The 12,585-nt window shown below is 40.1% G+C and overlaps 1 pseudogene; it reads right to left on the reverse strand.

The window, feature by feature from the left end:
• Positions 1–8,259: 8,259 nt before the first annotated feature.
• On the reverse strand, positions 8,260–12,521 carry LOC143645137 (RE1-silencing transcription factor pseudogene; annotated as a pseudogene).
• Positions 12,522–12,585: the final 64 nt, after the last annotated feature.

Here is a 12,585-nt window from a genome sequence, read left to right on the forward strand (position 1 = left end):
GGGATGGCCTGCTCAGTTGAGTGGGGATCATATGCCCCGTCCCCTGGATTTGAGCCCCTGTACTCTATTTCCTGATCTTGCAACCACCCTTCCCAACGAGAGAGCCACACTGACTAGCAGGGACCACCAGCCTCGGGGTGACTGGGGGTCTACTGGCAGCTGTGCTATTGGCCATAGAGCTGCTGATGTCCTCTTCCAGTTTGTCAATGATCATAGCAAAGGCTTTAAAGATGGCGTTAGTGGGTTCAGTCAAAGTGATAATTCTCTAAGGACGATTCCCTTCTGAGATGTTGATACAGGCACCATTCTCTTCTCGCATCTTAACTGATTTCTTCTCTCTTTTCTGATGATACTGCCAACTTCCTTTCCATGCATAAGTTGCCGGATGGTGAGAGTGGCATTTAATCCACCTTCAAACACCGGTGTCCATGCCGAGCAGTGTGCTGGGAAGCTGGACTTTGCGTGGTCATTTCTATGATCACTGGTGGGGGTGAAAGCCCAAAACTGCAGGCACAAGGTGATTGTGGAAAAAAGGGGAGCTGGCGGAAAAGGGAAGGACGGGAAGCCTCAGACCGAACAATAAGGGCAGCGTGGGAAGGCAAGAGGGGCCCCTGCCAGTGGGGCAGAGGAGGAAGCAGGGAGGAGGAGGAGAAGGAGAAGGCGGGAAGAGAGCCCTGGGTGGAGGGCAGGTGGGTGGGACAGCCAGAGAGGTCACAGGCTGGAGCTCCGGCTGCTGCCTCTGCTGGTCTGCACCACTTTTGAAACAGATTGTCATCTAATAGGTAGTTGCTTCTATGCCAATAAATATTGTTTCAACACATTTGGTAGTATACATGAGAAGTCCATTATATGGATGCACCTAAACTAATTTAATCAGTTTATAAAAATTATTTGGTATTTATGTGCTCCTTACAATTTTTTGAAATTATGAACAATAACATAATCATTATCTTTTAGTGTAAATTTTGCAACTTGTCTGGGTATTTCTTTAGAATAAGCAGATAGATTTAAATTTGATTGATGAAAGGTAAGCATATGTGTGTGGTAAAGGATTTTATTTTTTTAACCCACAATGTTGAACTCTCATCAAGTGAGGTTTTATTAGTTTATAATCCCAAGAACCGAATATCCCTGTGCCAGCTTGCCCACGCCTATGTGAACACTGCGTAACAGCATGCTTTTTCATCTTTGTTGATCCAGAACATGACAAATGGTATCATATTTTTGTCTTAATTAGGAATCCTTAAATTACTGGTAAAGGTGAACTTTTCCTCAATATGTTCAACTGGACTGTTGACGGAAGCTGGAGTTAGGCTATCTGAAATGCTGCCTTTTGAAGAGGCCTGGAGAGATGAAGCTTTGTGTGGCTGGCCTAAGGTGAATCTGCGTACTCTAAAAATAAGAGACGCAGAAGGTGAGACTGACATGCCTTTATGAAAATTCAGAAGGGGAACCACAGCAGCCATTTGTACCCAGCATTATCCTACCCACACACTGGTTTGCAGGATTGCATGTAGGAAATCTTCTTTCCCTGCAGAAACAGTTCTGGCTGCTTTTATTATATGAACAAGGTATTCATGAGTGCTCAAGGTGCCCCATGGTAGAGCAGGACTGAAGTGAGGGTGCCTGGAAATATTCTATGAGAGTACTGCCTTTCTCACCAGTGTCCCAGAAAAATCAGGTGCCATATGATTTTGAGGAAAACAGCTAATGAAAATTAGAGACATTCTGCAGCTTTGATGGAAATGGGATGCCATCTGAACATTTTAGTGTCACAGAAGTGAGAACAACTTTTCAGGAGATCATTCTCCTAAAATTTTCTTCAAAGAGTATCCATAACCCTCCAAATAATGGTAATAACAGTGATATGGAGAATGGATAGCATTTTCTAAGTAAACTTTTCTGTACAAAAGAGTGTCCTCACAAAGAACCTATGAAGCAGATACTATCATCTTTATTCTATAGGTGAAGACACAGATTCAGAGATCATGACTCATTTCTTGAGGGTTACGCCAATGGTAAATAGTAAGCTATGATTCCCGTGATTCCAAATCTAGAACCACTGTGGTTTGGAGGTATGTATCCCCCCAAAACATGTTCTTAAATCTAATCCATTCCTATGGTTGTGAACCCACCGGAAGTAGGACCTTTTGATGAAATTACTTCAGTTGAGGTGTAGTCCAATGCAAACAGATGGGCCTTAATCCTATGTGGTGTCATTTATCAGTAGAATGAAATTCAGATAGCAGGAGAGCCAGAGGGAGCAAACAGAAGCTGAAAGCCAGGGAAACCAGAAGAGAAGAGAAAAGCCAGGAGAGGTTGCCATGTGACAGAAAAGCCAAAGACCAAGGATCGCTGCTGCCAGCCCCAGATTGCCTATCTTTGGGAAGAAAGCATTACCTTGATGATACCTTCATTTGGATGTAACCGAGCCTCAAAACTGAGAGTCAATAAATTCCCTTTGTTTAATCCAACCCGTTGCATGGTATTTGCTTGAGCAGCCAAGAAAACGAAACCACCATGCCAGACTCTTGCCCATGCTTAAGGTAACAGCTTTCTCTGTAGTAGAATTGCTTATAATAAGATACAATGGATTCAATAATTGCTCACATCTCATGGATCAGGAAACATGGTTCATGGGCTGTTGTTTTTCTTCTATATTCAGGATCAGGTTACAGGTTTTGCCATCAATGATTCAGTCTTGTCAAGAAGTAAGGCCTTTCTGAATTTTGCAGAAGAATGGAGTAACACAAACCAAACCTGTAAGTGTTAGCTTTTAATTTATCCTGACAGCAGACACATTTGCTAGCCACCTCACTGAGGCTACAGCAGGAAAACCTGTAAAGAAACATCCAGTAAATAAAGCCGAGGGTTAGTACTTCTCTTTCTTGTCTAGGGAGACTTCTTGGCTAGTTGAATCCCTATACATTCTCACGCTACAGTTCTGCCCCCACATCTTATACCACAGTGGAAATTCTCAAGCCCTACCAAGGGCTCATTCTGGTGAATCAGGACCCATCTTTGATGGACATATGGATTAAACAGAGATGACAGTAAACAAGCTATATTCAGGCAAGTGTGTCCTCTGTGAGCTGTGAGACATATGGGTGAAGTGCTGGGCTCCCAGGAAAGCCCTCAACTTCCTGATGCCCCTCTGAAAGCACAGAGGGGTCAGATGGAGAATCCTCAGAGCAGAAACAGGTCTCTCCACAAATACCCAGAATGGAACTGTCCCTTCCTCTGAGCTGTGGACCACCTGTTTGTTTCTCAGATTCAGTCCCTCAAGCACCTGCAATAATATAGCCCCAATAAGAGACTGAGGGAGGGTGGGGAGCATGTGGGAGGACAAGGGGTCAGGAGGAGCTATGAGATGAGGGGAGCAGCGGGTTAAAGGAGGAGACAGAGGTTATTTGGGGCATAAAGTGAGGGAGAAACAGGTAGAGTAAGTAAAAGTTAAAGGGCCTGAGTCTTCCTAAATTTTCCTCCAATATCTGGCTGATTCCTGAATCTCTCTGAGCCAAAGAAAATATTCTAAAATACCAGGAGTGGAGATGAGAGATTTCTTGACCAATAAAGATGACTCATGGGAAGGCAATGAAGCTTCACTGGGAATTTAGAGAAGCCAAAAGGCTCACCCCTGAGGAGCCCACTTCTCAGATTCTGGGGTGACACAAAATGTAACATACAATCTACCTCCCAGGAGCCCCTTCTCACCACCCTGGTGTTTCTCCACAAACACAATTCATGATTGCATGCACGAGAGTTTGCAGGCTGCAGGGCTAGTGTCCCAAGGTTTCATGGCATCATCTTTAAGTGGATTGAAATCAGGCCCACGTTTTCAGGTGCTATTTGCTTTTGTTTTTATTTTGGAAAAAAAAAAGTCACATTTACAGGACAGTTGCAAAAATAATATAAAACCCACACAGAGAACTCTAATATACCCCCACTCAGATACTGAGATCCACCAACTTTTAACATTTTGCCAAGGTTGCCATATCATTCCTTCTATTTTCCTATCTATCTTTCTATCCATCCATTCTTTCATCCATCTTTCTATTTTGATATTTATCTGTTTTCTAAACATATGAGCATAGGTTGTATGCATCATGCTCCTTAAACACTTAATACTTCCATGTCCATGTCCTAAGAACAAGGATATTCAATTATGTAACCACCTTAAGTGTACTTATCAAGTTCAATCAATTTAACACTGATGTAAAGCTTACAGTGCATATTCCATTTTTCATATATCCCAATAATACCCTTAGGGGCCTTTTATCCCCCATTATTATTTTCCAGTCCAAGATCATGTAGTACATTTAATTGTTAGTCCTCTTTTTTAAAAAAATTATTGAAAAAAAATGTATCATAAACTTTCCCATCTCAATGACTCTGAATCAAATCATTCAGGAGGATTAATCACACTCCTAATGTTATGGCACTGTCACCACCATCCATGGTGAGGGGAGCAGGGGGTAAAGGAGGAGAATTTCCTGTCATACCAAAGAGAAATGCTATACCCCTTATACATTAATTCTCCATTCCCCTTTTCTTCCATCCCAAGCTGTCCTCTACTTTTTGTCTCCATGAATTTACATATCCTAGTTAGTTCATATAAGTAGAATCATATAAGCTATTTAATTTTTTTTCATGATTTCCAAAAGTTTATTTAAACGTAACTATGCTTACAGAAATACACTCATATCGGTTAATAGAATGCAATTTAAATTTAACTTATGCTACACAATTTGAACCAAAAACTTGGTACATGGTTTAAGATTTTAAAAAAAGAAAGTATTTGCAATCAGGTTTGCTTTTTATCTAATACAAATGTATAAAAGATTCTATTCTCCCTCAAATGCTGCTATAGCAGACAGCAAGAACCATGAGAAATTTACCTTTGGTTTGCTTCAGAACAACACGTATTGCACTGTAAAAGTTTTAAAAATTGGTGCAACAAAACACTGTTGTAATGTTTCAATGCCAGCTTACACAGTTCAAAAACTAATGGATGTGTATGGGGAAAGCGGAAGGGGAGTGGGCAGCCTATGTACACACAGTAAAACTGTAAAAGCTATCTGATTTAGTTAATATTGCATGTAGACTGCAAATCTACACAAACCAAGATTCAGATAATTCCTTGAGCCTGAATTAACACTATCAAAACTTCAGTTCATCTGCTGAGGTCAAGAAGGAAACTCGGTAGACTGGCTGCAAGTTTTACTGATTTATACGAAAAAGAACAAAATGACGTTTCATTCCAGCTTTTCAGTCCAGAGCTAAAACTATTTCTACAGGAAAGGTACTCCTCCTCCAGAGTCAACGTTCACGGTGTGACATGCCATGGATCTACTTAAGTTTAAATTTGTATCAGCACTCACATGCAAAATAGTTCCCAAAGTTCAAAGACCACATGACTTAATAAGTGACACAAAAATTAAAACGGCCTATCTTGGAAGACTACGGCAGAATATTCATCCAGGTATAAGAAGCCTTACCAAAACATTTATCCCCTTGTGAATTTCACCTCAAAAAAAAGGAAAGTAGCCAAAGAAATAAGTAGCTCTAAAGAAGAAAAAATTTAATTTAAAATATCTTGTAAAGCAATGTGAAAATATGCTCAAAAGATGGCTATGGGATACATTTTAATAAAACTACCTAGGATTAGGCTTATAATGTATTCTAGTATTTCAAGTTCTCTCTAGATACTAAACATCAATTTACTAGCAACATGTTCATTTTTTGCTCCTTTATCAAATGGAAAATCCTACCTAGCTTCAATTCTACAGGAGGGGGGGCTGAGAAAATTAACAACTTCCATACAAATATCACATTTTTTCAAATGGAAGAACTCCCAACTAGACCAGAAAGTTCTTATTACCAATATACTTTCATTGATACAATTTTCATTAAGTACAAATACATGGCATTAAGATTCAGAACCTAATATAGGTCTGACAATTAAGTTCTTATGTTCTAGTAGGCCTCATGTCCCACTGACTTTCCAGTAACAAAGTTTTTACAGATCAATAAAGGGATTTTTACTTCCTGCCTTTTATTGCATTTAACATTCTAGTCTAAAAACTGGATTAGAAATTTGTCAAATTATTCAGCATTTCCCAGCAATCAATTTTTTTTAATTTTGCTGAAAACAATCCACAAAAACCTCTTCCCCAAACTGTGATCCCCGATCTCCAATCTATGCGTAAGATCAATCTTTATAACAGCATAAAAGGTAACTTAAGTAAAATGTACCCATGAACATTAAACTAGTTGTTAGAAAGATTTAACTAGCTTTTATAATTTACGTCTTAAAACATAAATATCTGCAGCTTGATCTGTTGACATTGATTGTCAGAGCCTAGAACTCAATATCATTTAATTCCCATTCATACACATAAAACGCCATATCATACAAATTACTCCTCAGATTTTGAGAATCTTCTGTTCCCCTGCATCTTTGGCCTCCCAGTCAAACATAAAAACTTCACTTTCAGATGATTTAACACTTAGTATAATCTTTCAAGTTATACTATCAAAATCTGAAATGTGCCACAAGAGATCACCAAATAAAAAGGGAAAAAATGAAACACTAAGGTGGTTATTATCCCAGAACAGGATATGGGAGGTTAGAATTATTCAAGATTCCATATTGGGATTATATTTTACATCAACGAATGGCAAGAACTGCCAAAATCCTATGATGGTATCTTTCATATTCTTTGGCAATTGACCAAAGAACTTACAAAAAAGTCGAGGAGTACATACCCTTTTTCATACAAAGTGCCCCTTCGAACACCAGAATAGTTGCAATTCATGTGAGTCCTCACCTGTAGAAAAAGGCTGTCATAGGGACAGCCAGGACACCCACTAATTTGTGGAGAACCCTGAGAAAGTTTGATTTTTTAAAATCTGGACTGTACTTTAAGTTTCACCAGTATTTTTCACTGTATTCATAGGAAACTGCAGCTGGTCTGGCAGCACTTATACTACCTCTCTCTCTTACCCTAGGCTTGCCATTTAATAGCTATGACTTTGGAATTTCACAAGTGATATTCTATATAACTTGAAGGAATAACTGTCTCCTAATTTCAAGCTTACAAGTTTTCAAATATCACTTGCAATTCTTTATTCAATTGAGTAGCCATATGGACACCAACCATCTACGAAAAAAAGGTTTACCTCGAAAATATGATTTAACATTGTACAGTTAGGAAGTAGCTGTACCATAGCAGGCAAAACTCAATCTGATGGTTGGTATTTCAAATAAAAGTCCATTTTTAAAAAAAAGTCCATTCAATATAGAGCCTAGTGGTTTATTTATTGCAAAATCAAAATTCAGAGTTGCAAATTTACTACATCCATTCAAAATAAATAAATTACATGAAATACAGATTCTAGCATAGATATGGGAAAATCAAACCAATGGATTGAACCTGCATGTTTCATTTGCTCAAACTTGCACATACTAATACTCTGCAAAAAAGACAATTGCAGCAAAGAAAAAGAAAACTGCCCTTTTGCAAACAAGCCTAAAAAGATCCCTCCAAGGAGGCCAAAATAAACATGCATATATATATGTATAAAGTGTTATTGTTCAACACAAATGCTATTTCTAAAAAAAAAAAATTTAACTGCATAGGTTAAAAAAAATGTGCAACATCTTAAGCCATTAAAGCACCAAAAAGAAAAAAAAAGACCCACAAAAATCAGTTCTTATGACTAACATACACAAATAAGAGATAATGATCACAACTCAAGAAGTAAATACCTGGACTAATACACTGTCCATCGTTGTGAGAACTGTTCAATTTAAATGTCTCGTCTCATTTCTAAAAAAAATTTAAAGTGCTAACCTTATATAAAGCAGGCAAAGTCTTCAAGTAATTTGCTATTAAGTATGCCAATTTTTACAGAACTAAAAAAAAGAAGAAACTAAAGTGAAATAGGAAAATAGAAAAAGTGAAAAAGCTGACAAATTGCAGCTGGACAAAATAGACTTTTATACCATCTGGGCTTTCTTATTTCAATTAAATGTATAAACCTACAGATTTAGTTTTCTAACTAACTCTTAGATTTGCTAACTTCTACCACAATCAAATGGTATACAAAAAGTCATAAGGAAAACAATGCCACTGAAAAATCAACAAGACACTAACTATTTAAAGCAATCTTAAAAATAAAAGGTTGTCTACTGCTGTAAATGAATATAAAATGTAATAGATCTTACAAAGAGCTGTGGCCTTGTCCAAACCTTAATTACTCCTGCCCTTTAGATGCTTTTTCAAGGAAATATACATTAACCAAATGGCGATTGAGGTGTTTGCTGTAATCTTTTTCCTTTCTAAAAGAATGATCACAAAAAATACAAACAAAATCTCCCTCAGACACTTTGACTGCCGAAGCTTCTTTTCCATTGTTTCTACTAGTTTCTTGTGGAACTGGCCGAGCCCCATTCAATCCAGAATTATCACTGCCTTCTGACATGTTGTCACTTAGGTCACTTCCATCGTGACTGTGGATGCCTTCATCTTCATCAATTTCCTGAGACTCAGTCATGGCTGTGGTAGCAGAAGGTGATGCCAGAGCAGTTTTGGACACTGCTTCTCCTTTTTCTACTGGTGGGGGAAGAATTGGTTCATCAACTGTTGAGTCTTTACCAGCAAGATTCTCAGTTGTATTTTGATCAGTGTCAGTTTCCATTTCACAAAGCACAGTGTCAGCTTGATGTTTACCATCTAAAATTTCACACTCTGACATATTCAAGTTTTGTTCAGAGGAAGAAATACTGATAGATTCCTCAGTACTGGCATCAAGACCAACTATACTTTTATCTGCCTCTTCTACTTTCTGAAGAGGGACTTTAATCCATATCTCTTCAGAGCACAATTTTTGGTCTTTTGATTCCTCTTCTTCTAAGTTTTCCTTTGGCAGTGGTGGTGATGGTGGTAGGAGATCCTGTGCACATGTACTTTCCTTTAGACCCTGTCTGTCTTTGTTAACAGGCACTAAGCCAACTTCAATAAGTACTTGTTCCTTCCGTGCCATTTCACTCTGCCTTCCAGACTTTTCCATCTTATCTTTTGGACAAGGAGACTTTCTGGGGATCAGTTCCATCTGAGGTGGACGGTCCACAGGAGGAGATTCCATCTGAGCAGACTCCATGAGAAGAGGCTCCAAATGAGCAGGCCCCATCTGAGCTTCCATGGGAGGAGGCTCCACTGGAGCAGGTATTATCTGAGCAGACTCCACTGGAGGTGGCTCCATCTGAGCAGGTCCTATCTGAGCAGACTCCACTGGAGGAGGCTCCATCTGAGCAGGTCCTATTTGAACAGACTCCGTAAGCAAAGGCTCCATCTGAACAATTCCTATCTGAGCAAGCTCCACAGGAGAAGGCTCCATCTGAGCAAGCCCTTTCTCAACAGTATCCATGGGAGAAGGTTCTATCTGACCACTCTCCATCTGAGGAGGCTCCACTGAAGCCAGTCCCTTCTGAGCAGACTCCAGAAGCGTCTCCTTCTCAGGACCTGAGAAAGGACCTGAGAAAAGCAGGTCCTTTCTCAACAGGCCCCTTCTGAGTGGGAGCTATCTGAGAAGGCTTGCTGCTTTTTTTAACATGATTTATTTTTCAGAGTTTTTTTCTTTGTGCTTTTTTTCATGCAGGTATTTTGCTTTTTATTCTCCTCTACTTTGCCATCACCCTTTGGTACTTCCTGACAGTTCTTGGATCTGCTTTCTACCTTCTTTTTCTTTTTTGCCACAGGTTCTTCATCCTGCACAGGACCATTAAAGGAATGGGCATCTGCGTCCATCTTCCTTTTCCTTTTCTTAGTTTTACAGGATTTATTACCTGCATGCACATCTATCTCTTTAAGCTCAGTTGCAGATCTGCGTGTTCTAGTAGTCACTTGAACTGAGGCAATTCTACAAGGCTTTTTCTCTTTTGAAGTGTTATCTTTTTTCTCTACTTTTACAGGCTTCTCATTTTTCTTTCCAGCCACATCTCCCTTCATTTTTGCCTGCTGTGTTTCTGCTTTATCATTGGTAATATTGTTATCAGGCAAGTCAGCCTCCCGCTTTTTGTTTTTTTTAAGTTTCACTTTTGAAACATCCATTGTTTTATTAGGACATGTAGGATGCTTAGATTTGAAATGATATTGCAGATTACACTTCTTGGAAGCTGCATAGTCACAAACAGGACAATTGAACTGCCTTGGGTTAACATGCAGCTCCACATGTTTTTTGAAGTTACTTCTATCTGCTGTTTTGTAGTCACAGTGTGGGCAGTTAAGAAGTTTAGGTCCATTGTGAACCTGTCTTGCATGGCGGGTTACTTCATGTTGATTAGATGCCACGTAACTGCACTGATCACATTTAAATGGCTTCTCACCGGCTTTTCTCTGCGAGGAGGGGCGGGCGACCCGGCGTCGCAGCTCCTTCCCCAAGACTACTTTTCTTTGTTGCTGGAGTTTCGGTGGGAGGGGAGGGAGAGGGTGGAAAAGTTGGGGGCTGCAGCCGCCGAGGCCCGCGAAGGTCCAAGAGTGGAGGTGCAGAGAGTGCTCAGGTCCCCGGCCCTCACCCCACAGTCCCAGCCGCCCGCCAGGGTCTGGGGCCCGAGGCCTCGGCGGCGCCTGCTCAGTTGCTGCGCCGCGAGCTCGCGGGAGCCGCACATTCCAGCAGAGGAGGCTGCGCAGCGCACAGGACCCGCGCCGCCGCCGCCCGCCGGACACGCCCCCTCCTAAGCTATTTGCTTTTAAGGGCAGAAAAGAGATTCTCCACAATGGGTAGCACTGAGAACACAGTTGCTCAGACTGTTTAAAAAGTTCCTGAGGAGTAAATACCTAAGTTCTAAAGTCAGAAGTTGTGGGTCATGATGGGACTAGCTAGGCCTGTCTGAGCAGAGGGGGCCTGATGGGGCATTTTATCTTTTTAAAGCATTTTTATTGTGAAATACATATGCAGAAAAGTGATAAATTTCAAAGTACATCTTAACAAGTAGTTATAGAACAAATTTCTAAGTATGATATGGGTTACAGTTCCACTATTTCAGGTATTTCCTTCTAGCTGCTCTAAGACACTGGAGACTAAAAAGAAATCAATATAATGAGTCAGTAGTCATACTCATTTGTTGAATCCTATCTTCTTTGTTATAACTGCTTCTTCTCATTTGATCCTTCTCCCAAATATCTCCCATAGGGATATATGGGCAATGGTAATTCTAATGTCTTCATTTTGAAAAGGGGTATCAACATTATGGGGTAAGAAAATGCAACTGGTTGATGTTGTTGGAGATTCTGGGTTTCAGGGCTTATCTGGCCTAGGAATGATCTGGAGGTTTTAGGTTTCTGAAAGTAAACTTAGTGAGATAAACTTTTCTAGAGTCTCAGATAGTGCCCTGGGTATTTTATGGGGTTTTCAGCAATTCTGTTGTTTGGGGTTTGGCATACCATGGCATTTTGCAGTATCTAGCTGAAGCTTGCATAAGAGCAACCTTCAGAATAGCCTCTTGACTCTAATTGAAATCTCTTAGCCACTGGTAACTTATTTTGTTACATTTCCCTCCCTATGGTCAGGAAGGCATTGTCAATCCCACAGTGTCAGGACAGGCTCATTCTTGGGAGTCATGTCCAACATTGCCAGGGAGATGTATACACCTGAAAGTCATGTCTCACACAGGGGAGGGTAATGAGTTTATTTGCAGAGTATGGTTTAGAGAGAGGCCACATCTGAGCAACAAAAGAGGTTTTCTGGAAGCGACTATTAGGCCATAATTATAGGTACGCTTAATTTCCTTTGATGGGTCATTTTTCTAGTAATGCCCTCTCCTTTTCTCTTCTAATCCTCTATCAGGTCAGGAAAAGAGAGCTCCTGACTTCAGGTCATTTGAGAGCTGTACAAATGAGGGCATGAATGTGACTGGAGAATGAAAAGGAAAAGGGAGGTCAGCAAATGGGAGAGTCAACACTGGCCAGAAGAAGGGATACTGAGAAAAAGGCCAAGAAGGACAAATACACTGATAAGGAACAAGTATGGGAAGGTGTCAAATGTGAAAGAGACAAGAAAGCAACTTACACAATACATAGATCAGTGCCTTAGGCCCAAGTATCTGGCATAATGTCCATAAATGTACATCAAATAAATGATAATGAGATTCACATAAATTTTTGGAATCCATTGTGGGATACAAAGTCAGAAAATCTTGTTTCCAAGACCATAGGGGAAATAGGGAAAGACACATTATTCTCTTTTCTTAATGGACTGCTAGTGGGTACTGGAATGAGCCCAAATGTTGAACATATGTTGACTTGATAGGAATGGTTGAGTAAACTATATGACTCAATTCCCCTCCCATACATTTAGGCTTCAAAATGACATTCTCTATACATACATAATAAGAAAGAAGAGAATGAAAAGAAGGTGTGTGAACTTGTGCAGTGAAACCTCACAACATTGAGGCTGCTTTCCCCAGAGTTCCCTGCAAAGCCCAGGTGGCATCTGCTTATACTGCAGGGAGAAGTCATCCCATAAACCTCAGAGCAGTTCTGAGGTCAGGAGAACATCAGAGAGAAGTATTCCACTTCCCTA

Source organism: Tamandua tetradactyla, chromosome 8, assembly GCF_023851605.1.
Source record: "Tamandua tetradactyla isolate mTamTet1 chromosome 8, mTamTet1.pri, whole genome shotgun sequence".
In the NCBI taxonomy this organism is placed as follows: domain Eukaryota; kingdom Metazoa; phylum Chordata; class Mammalia; order Pilosa; family Myrmecophagidae; genus Tamandua; species Tamandua tetradactyla.